The 7467-nt window shown below is 45.7% G+C and overlaps 1 long non-coding RNA gene across 1 annotated transcript; it reads right to left on the bottom strand.

Annotated features, from left to right (window-relative positions):
- Window positions 1–1475: 1475 nt before the first annotated feature.
- On the bottom strand, window positions 1476–5679 carry LOC148503041 (uncharacterized). Its single transcript, XR_015869946.1, has 3 exons — window positions 5624–5679; window positions 3850–3934; window positions 1476–1842 (listed from the first exon to the last, which is right to left on the bottom strand). It is a non-coding gene; the product is annotated as an uncharacterized LOC148503041 (long non-coding RNA).
- Window positions 5680–7467: the final 1788 nt, after the last annotated feature.

Genomic DNA, 7467 nt, shown 5'->3' on the forward strand with positions numbered 1-7467 from the left:
CTTAGATGTTTAGGGGTCTGCGCATGCACAGAATCTGTCCTGCGCATGTGCACAACGGGTCCTGCGATCTTGCTCGCAGACCCCCCAAGCCTCAGCATAATTGACATGCTGCAGCGTTTGTGAGGTGGAGTGTGGACATTGATGGTCAATGTTCTCGGATACAGAGGCATGTTTCCAAGAGGGACAAGACCAAGGTCTGCACTGGTGGATGCAGATTTTCTTTCCTCACAAGTGACTAGGACCCAGCTTTGCTGCGTTAAACTTCAGCCTCCACAGCCTAGCCAAAGGAGCAAACATTGCAACCTTTAGCCATGATGGTGATCCCTGGCTGCGACCTCAGTCCCAGCGCTGATTTGCAGATGCAGCAAGGAGGGGTCTGTTCCTTAGAGAGACACCTACTCCTGTATGTGCATTTTAGATGTAGTTACACATCCGTTTGTGTGCAGCTATACAATTCTGTCCATCTCTGAATCCAGGCAAAAGCCCTCATCAAATATGGAGCAACAAACCCCGCTTGTTTTGGCTTTGTCCTCAGTGAGGCCAGGCTATGTCTGAAAAAAGTGCCATGAGGTTATACCAATTTTGAAGAATAAACTATTTATTAGTCTCTTTATTAAAGTGCACTATTAATAGAGAGATATTGAAAAAAATATTTACCTAAACGATTTAATATACTGTCAATAATGCAGATTTCATCCCTCATATTATTTGACAAAACTGTATTCTATATGATACTGTAATTTCCAAAAAAGTATAAGCTACAATTACATTATAAATGTACTACAGGTCAAGTCTCCCATATCCAAAATGCTTGGAACCAGAGGTATTTAGGAAATCGGAACATTCTGTACTTCTTTGTGAAGATGTGATAAAATGATACAGATTACCAACAATTGCCATCATCTATTTATATCGACAAATCAGAAAGCAGATAGATCCACATACACGCAGATCTAAGGCTATGCCAGAAATTACCAAATTATTTTGCCTAGGTTTGAACTTCGTCAGGGCCACACAGTGACTCAATAGGATGAGTTCACCGTAATGAAAAGGGGGGTGTTTTTACTTTGGTCTGTCTTTTTCTAATTATAGATCGGATGGGACACCTGTTGTGATATTTGGATAAAAGTCCCAGTGAGTACTGAAACGGCACAGTGGGATGATGGCTTTATGAGAAAAAATGTTTTACTGCTGTCAATACAAGACTGTTGAGGGCACCCTTCTTTGGATAGAGATAGATTTGTGTGTGTATATATATATATATATATATATATATATACATACACACACATACACACATATATACATACATACACACAGTTATGTGAAAGTTTTAGGCAAGTGTGGGAAAAAATGCTGCAAGGTGAGAATGCTTTTAACAATAGAAGTGTTAGTTTATTAAGAGAATGCAAAGTGTATGAACAGCAGAGAAATCTATATCAAGTCAATGTTTGGTGTGAACACCCTTTGCCTTTGAAACAGCATCAGTTCTTCTAGGTACACTTGCACACAGTTTTTTAAGGAACTCGGCAGGGAGGTTGTTCCAAACATCTTGGAGAACTAAGCACAGATCTTCTGTCGATGTAGCTTGCTCAAATCCTTCTGTCTCTTCATTTAATCCCAGACAAACTCGATGTGGAGATCATGGGTCTGTGAGGGCCATATCATCACTATCAGGACTCCTTGTCCTGGAGAGCGTTACAATAATGTGAAGCCTGGTGGATGTTGTTTTTTTCTTTTATGCACCATTTAGAATCTTGCTAAATCATTGTATTCTCCCTATCGACTTGATCAGTATCTTCATATTAGTCTTGAAAAATTGCTTTCATTTGAAGACATATCCTAAAATAAAAAAGAGAATATTTCTCTTAAATGGATAATTTTTAGCAAAAAATTAAATAAAACCTTCAAATAATCTTGAACAATGTAATGATTGTATTCAATTACTTATTATTTTCCTTTTAACGAGAGTTAAGTAGGGCAATATGCAGATGTAGCCGGCTACATCGTTGCTGCAATGTGTGCGCACGTGCATCGCACGATTAAGAGCGGACAGCATTTGCCCATTGCAGTCAATGGCGGTCACGTGCGTACGCATGCCATAGACGCTGGCACATTAGTGGGATAGCTGAGCGTGGCTACATCTGTACATAATATATGTATATTTTTTTATTAAATGATGTACTCAAATATATCTCTTCAATAATATACTTGAGTAAAGTGTGATATATATTAACAATAGGAGGAGAAGTTCTGAAGCTATTGGTGTAGTTTACAGCACGTAGACACATTTTTATCCACCTTGTCAAATTATTTGATTGTTATTGAGGTGGTATTAAAAACTATTCTTTCTCCAATACAAATTCTAATTGAAACATACTTCAACTGTCTGTTACTACAGATTTAACAGATCATAATTGCATTGCAATCACACTAATTCTTCCTCAGCTACCTCAGTTGTGCTTGTCCGCTTTTGATGTCGGACATAAGCACATGCACAAATAGAAGCAACTGGTTTGGGGTGTGAACCACCTTTTATTTTTCCTGGTATTCATTTTGGACAAGTAGTAAACTATGACCCTAAATAAAGGTATTTTTTAATGTAAAAATGTAAATATTTTCTAATACTTTTAAAAATTTTCAAACAATAAAATAAGTTGGATAAAGAGTAGTTTGAAATTAGAATTATTGAGATAGTTAGGAAGAGAGAGATTATTGTAGAGTGCAAGGTGCATGAAGTAATGTGGGTGAGGAGAGAGAGGAGGGTGTATAAGAACCAAGGAATAGAGGGAGACATGTGGATAGAGGGGATAAACAGGGCGGAATAAGAGACACATGTAGGAATGCAGATGAGGAGAGAGACAGTAGGAAGTTATAGAGTCAGTGAGCTGCGTGCTGTAGTGTGGTATAGAGTCAGTGAGATGCGTGCAGTAGTGTGGTATAGAGTCAGTGAGCTGCGTGCTGTAGTGTGGTATAGAGTCAGTGAGCTGTGTGCAGTAGTGTGGTATAGAGTCAGTGAGATGCGTGCAGTAGTGTGGTATAGAGTCAGTGAGATGCGTGCAGTAGTGTGGTATAGAGTCAGTGAGATGCGTGCAGTAGTGTGGTATAGAGTCAGTGAGCTGCGTGCTGTAGTGTGGTATAGAGTCAGTGAGCTGCGTGCAGTAGTGTGGTATAGAGTCAGTGAGATGCGTGCAGTAGTGTGGTATAGAGTCAGTGAGCTGCGTGCAGTAGTGTGGTATAGAGTCAGTGAGCTGCGTGCAGTAGTGTGGTATAGAGTCAGTGAGCTGCGTGCAGTAGTGTGGTATAGAGTCAGTGAGCTGCGTGCAGTAGTGTGGTATAGAGTCAGTGAGATGCGTGCTGTAGTGTGGTATAGAGTCAGTGAGATGCGTGCAGTAGTGTGGTATAGAGTCAGTGAGATGCGTGCTGTAGTGTGGTATAGAGTCAGTGAGCTGCGTGCAGTAGTGTGGTATAGAGTCAGTGAGCTGCGTGCAGTAGTGTGGTATAGAGTCAGTGAGCTGTGTGCTGTAGTGTGGATGAAGAGAGAGACAGAAGGGGGTATAAAAACAGCAATAGAACCCTTGAGGTGCATGAAGCAGTGTCAGCTACTCCAGGGGAGTCTATCACAAACATTTAATACTTCCACAAGTTAGCAGGGTTAGGGGGAGGGTTAGGGGTTAGAGTTAGGCACTAGGGGGAGGGTTAGGTTTAGAGTGCGGGGAGGGGAGGTAAGGTTCAGGTACTGGGGAGGGAGGATCAGGACACCGGCGGAAGGTGTCATTATCCTAAACCTGTCGGGATGCTGGGATCTCGTACTCATCCAAAATAAATACATAATATCTAGATACTTACAAGTTGGATCCGTGCAGGGCCTCTCCCTACAGCAACCAGCGCCGGACGTCTCAGGTCTCTGGAAATGCAGCAGCTGTCACTGATCCTGAAATGAGGGACAGGTTTTACTTGTGGCTGCAGGGGCATATAATAGTTCTAAAAGTCTTAAATATCTTTTGTTTGCTCATTCGAATACACACATGCAGTCTATGCAACTGAGGTCAAAGCAGTTATGTGGCTCCCACATCCCACTCAGTGCCCACAATCTTCCCATTTGATCACCAAAACAATCTCACTGGCTTCCCACATCCTTCTCACTGCATACATTTATCTCATTTAGAATACACGTTCAGCTCCCTTATTTTTAAAAATATCACTCTCTGTCTATGCATGTACACTCTCTTCCCCTATATGCCTCCATCCCTACTGCTATGTGGTTTCCCAACTGTGATAGTCTGTGTTTCCTCATCCGCACCAATGTTTTTCCCCAGCCGCACCGCCCTGCTGAATCTGCAGTTAACCACAGGGTGTGATGGCATACCATATCTGTATTGCGCAAGGAACACGTCCATTAAGGCGTCAGACTTAATGATCCTAATTTCATTGCTTTTTGCAGTTTGAGTGGCAGAAAATCAATAGGTTTTGTGAATTTTCAGATCATGTCTAAGCTGCCTTAATGGGACATGTGAAACCATAAGGTTTTTTGTCTATGGAATTTCATAGCTTTTTTAAAATGTAATAACTATCAGGGTTTGGATGAACAAACCGGGCCACCTGCAGGAGAGAAGGGCAACAAAGTGGTACACTAACGCAGGTGGAAGAGGTGACAGCACACAGGAGGTTGGAGGGCTCATTGGTAGTGTGTATGCACATGAGAAAATCAAATCTATAAGTCACAGATGCACGAATGCAGCAGTGAGATCCATCTACGCATCTGTTAAAGATTTATGGTGTAAAAAAAAAAAAAAGCGTAGCCCCGCCCCCCAGAAACAACCAGCACCGGGCTTTGGAGCCGCAGTGCTGGTTGTGCTACATACAACGGACAAATGACGTAGGGGTCCCCCATATTAAGAACAACCAGCACCGGGCTTTTCAGAGCCTGTCCTGGTTGCCGAAATACGGGGGACAAATGACGTAGGGGTCCCCCGTATTTAGCGCAACCAGCACAGGGCTCTGAGCCGGTCCTGGTTCTGGAAATACAGGGGGAAAAATGCATAGGGCCCCCCTGTATTTCCCAGAACCAGCACCGGACTCCTTCTAGCGGGGGGGTGATGCCACAGCCAGGGGAGCCCTTTCACCGGGCCCCCCAGCCGCAACATCACCCCTGACCACTAGTCAGCCCAGGCCGGGGATCCCTGGGGAGTTGGGGACTCCCAATAGAGAGGTCCCCCTCCTCAGGGCACCCCAGGCCCAGGCTGATAGCCCGGGGCTATCCCCAGCACCCCTGGGCGGTGGGTGCTGGGTTGATTATGTCAAGTGTGGTGCATTTGAAAATATAAATATTGGCTTTTGCTGTGGAACTACAGTTCCCAGCAAGCCTCCACCGCATGCTGGTACTTGGAGAACCACAAGTACCAGCATGCGGGGCATTATGAGCATGCTGGTAGCTGTAGTTCCACAACAAAAGCAATATTAATAAAACACACAACACACACCGTAGAAAAGTATAATTTTATTAAAACATACATGCACACACACTATCTCACATACTTACCTATGTATCCCTGAAGCCAATCTGTCCTCTTCTCCAGTAGGTAATCCAAAGGTGTACCTGTAATAATAATTCCTTACTCACCTCCTCCTATGCGTAGATCTGTCCTCTTCATTCCAAAGTAGGCAAATCCTGTGTCCTGGCAAAATAAAAAAATTAATTACCCGGTCCCACGGACATTAGTAGTGTCCTCTAAGGAGAGTACTACCCGAATGACAGCTACGTTGCGGGATTTAAAAAAAAAAAATTTCTACACACAGGGGTAGGGGGTCCATGGTGACACACAGGGGTAGGGGGTCCATGGTGACACACAGGAGTAGGGGGTCCATGGTGACACACAGGGGTAGGGGGGTACAGTGCTTCTTGGCCACTCACCGCTCTGTGCTCCGATCCACCTCGGGGGGAGCTGCAGGGTGTTGGTAAGGGAGGCCCGCAGACCCAGGTACAGGCCCACTGCAAAGAAGAAATAAACAAAAAAACAGAGTTTACAAAACACCCACCGCTGCCCTGGCTGTTATACATTTAGCTACCCCCACCCACCCACCCCTGCCCTGGCTGTTATACATTTAGCTACACCCACCCACCGCTGCCCTGGCTGTTATACATTTAGCTACCCCCACCCACCGCTGCAGCCCAAGTGTGCTACCGGCTACAGATGATCTCCCCGCCCGTCTGCCTCCACTGAACCACCGTCTCTGAGCCCCCAGTGGCTGCTTCCCAGCCCCCCTGCCCCTGGTTCAAACTTACTTGTGCCGGGACCGGCAGTCCGCGATCCTCTGACCAGACAATCTTCTGAAGACTGCTGTCAGCTGAGATGCAGTAAAGCGCCGGCCGGCACGTTCCTGCATCTCAGGTGACTGCAGCATCAGCTGATCGTCTGGTTAGAGGACATCACCGCTCGGACTCCGGTACAGGTTAGTCTGAATCAGGGGAAGCAGCCACAATGGTAGGAGATGCGGAGGGGGGGAGGGGGGTTAGCATCGGTGAGCAGTGGCGGGGGAGGCGGAGGTTTCAGTGCTGGCACACTCGGGCAGCAGTGGGGCGGTGGCAGCAGTGGGGGGAAATGCTTTAGCCCCGGGGGAGATGAGGGAGCAGCAGTGGCAACGGGGGGGGGAGCCTATGCGCGGACACCTTATCACTGCCGACACCGACACACTCCTGGGATCTGTGCCCGGCGGCTGCTGGGGTGGGAGGGTGCCGGCGCTGCTGGGGGGAGGGCGGCTCAGATCTCCGGCATTACCCGCTCCCTCCCCGGATACATGGTCCCCTGTGGGAGGCGCTCCGGGGTCACTCAGCAGGGGGTGCTGGGCTCCTGTGGCCCCTGGCGGGGTGCGATGGGGACCCTTTTCTCAACTCTCCAGCCCATCAGACCTGGCCCTGTATAGCCCCTGGGTCTCCGCTGTCATCTCCTCCATGAAAAATCAGCATCAGGGGAGAGAGCATCTATTCGGGCTAAAAGGCAGCCATGTTTGTACACCCGTGAAGCCACAGTACATACACCCCCTGCTGGAGGCTCCTACTGCGGCTGCACAACAAGTACATACATACATACATACACACACACTAATAATATATATATATATATATATACACATATACACACACACACATATATAAATATATATATATATATATATATATACACACACACGCACATATATATATACACACACACACACATATATATATATATACACACACACACACATATATATATATATATATATACGCACACACACATACACACAGACACATATATATATATATATTATATATATATGTAGCACATATATATTATAGGTAAAAAAAGTCCCATCCCACCATCCATATAGTGCAGGGGTGTAGGTTTCAGCCTGGCTGCTGCGTGTGACACAGGGATTCTATTTACCTTAGCCCGATGTCCAGACTCTTCTTCCAGCGCCGGGTGC

This window comes from Taudactylus pleione, unplaced genomic scaffold (genome assembly GCF_031769625.1).
Source record: "Taudactylus pleione unplaced genomic scaffold, aTauple2 ptg000478l, whole genome shotgun sequence".
NCBI lineage: Eukaryota > Metazoa > Chordata > Amphibia > Anura > Myobatrachidae > Taudactylus > Taudactylus pleione.